This window comes from Nelusetta ayraudi, unplaced genomic scaffold (genome assembly GCF_046127955.1).
Source record: "Nelusetta ayraudi isolate G7.1 ecotype Tasmania unplaced genomic scaffold, CSIRO-AGI_Nayr_v1 ptg000190l, whole genome shotgun sequence".
NCBI classification, from domain to species: domain Eukaryota; kingdom Metazoa; phylum Chordata; class Actinopteri; order Tetraodontiformes; family Monacanthidae; genus Nelusetta; species Nelusetta ayraudi.
The window spans coordinates 1,030,785-1,032,500 of NW_027466239.1; the positions used below are offsets into that span (position 1 = coordinate 1,030,785).

Sequence of the window (1,716 nt, forward strand, 5' to 3'; positions counted from 1 at the left end):
GGTGCAAAATGTGCTTCAAACTTCCTGAGTTCAAACTGCATCGCGTCTGCACCGTTTATTAATATGGCGCGTGTGGCTTCTGAAAGCAGAGGAATGGCTTCAGTGTGGCGGCGTTGGGAAATATCACGGAACATCTCCTGAGGAATCACAACACAAACCCCTCGAGACGGCAAAAACAACAGCAGCCAAAATAGAAGAGCTTATTGTTTTAGTGTGTCTTTGGATGGAATGATTGCGTTAGCTGCAAAATGACTCCAATGAAAAATAAAAGAAAGTAAAAATAAAAAATGTTTGACATGAAATCAAACAAACAAGCAGGCCTTGCTTCCAGGTGAGGAAGCACAGGAGCCCCCTAGTGGCCGGGAGAAGAACAAGAAGAGAAAGAAGGTGAAACTAGAAAGCAAAGGCAGCAGCACTGTGACACAGCTGCCACTCACACTGTGTTTCTGGTGGCTTTCCCACCACGCGACCAACATCCTTCAGCCTTGTGCGTATTCTGACCTGCCAACAGTGAAAGCAGCTTCCTGTCTGGCCTCCCTGCTGTAGAATCTGCCCTGAGATTTCACCTCCTTCTGCGCGTAAACGTGTTTGAAAAAAAAACACACCAAGCACTCCTGATCACACGGAGTCGTACAGTATTTTCACTCTGTTCACAACCCTGAAGGCTGATTGTCTTCTGCCTTGAAGCAGCTCAGCTCAGCTCAGCTCCAAGCAGAGCAGCCGTCGCACCTGGACGTGCACGCTAAGCCTCTCTCCTCCTGAAGCAGACGCTGCGATGAGTTAAAGTGGCCAATGAGTCGTTGTCGTGTTTCTCCAAGCACAAACAGCCAAGAGCTGAACCAGAAAAACCCCAAAAGAGGAAGTTTGTGTTGGTCAAGTGACTTCCACACTGGTGGGATTTGATTGTTTCAATGTTCATCTAAAATTAGTTTCTTTCAAATATTGCTTTTGCAAGGCATTATTAGAAAATCTACAATCTGCTGTTGACTGATGCGGTTTGGTCTATTGCTGCTGCTGCTGCAACGGCAGGGACATTGTAGGTTTGTTTCTCCACACACACAACTGAGACAAAGGACTCACAAGATCCGGTGAAGGAACTTCAAAATTGAATTTCAAATCCAAATCACAAAAAACAACAATTTTCTGCTGTTTTCCTCTTCATCTAATAAAATCAAATCAAAAGGTTTTAATTTAAATATTTTTTTTTGTATTATGCATATTCTACATGTGCAAATCAAATCAAATCAAATGTGTCCTAACTGAGTCAGTGATTAGATTTTGTCATTGAGGATCGACAAAGAAAACTTTAGCTGTAACTTTTGCATTCGAACCAAAAATTAAGAGAAAAAAAAAACAGGGAACTAAAGTGCTCGTAACACTTGAAGCAGCTATTGCTCCGCTGCCCAACTGGCCTCTGTTGGGACTTGACACTCAACACATTCTACCACTAAAGCTTCCAGTGTAACAACGACTCCTGAACTCAGCTGAAATCATACAGGATGATTTCCCTCTCTTTGCAGCTCCAGTCATTTCGTAACACAAACACCCCTGCTGGCGCTGCTGGCGCTGCTGGCGCCGCGGTCGGCCGTGGCACCGCCTCTGAAATGACCTCATCGTCGCAGCGTGTATGATGGGATGACGGCTGCGAGAAAACGCATGGACGCACAAAGGTCGCGCAAAGGGCTAAGGGTTAAAAAGGCTCTCTTGAGAACTTAG

At 45.0% G+C, this 1,716-nt stretch overlaps 1 long non-coding RNA gene across 1 annotated transcript in view; it reads left to right on the forward strand.

Moving 5' to 3' along the window:
- The first annotated feature begins 1,634 nt into the window (after window positions 1–1,634).
- Window positions 1,635–1,716, forward strand: part of LOC142881332 (uncharacterized) — a 444-nt gene continuing 362 nt past the window's right edge. The window contains exon 1 of the long non-coding RNA XR_012925560.1: window positions 1,635–1,716. This exon is cut by the window's right edge and continues 47 nt beyond it. This is a non-coding gene — a long non-coding RNA (uncharacterized LOC142881332).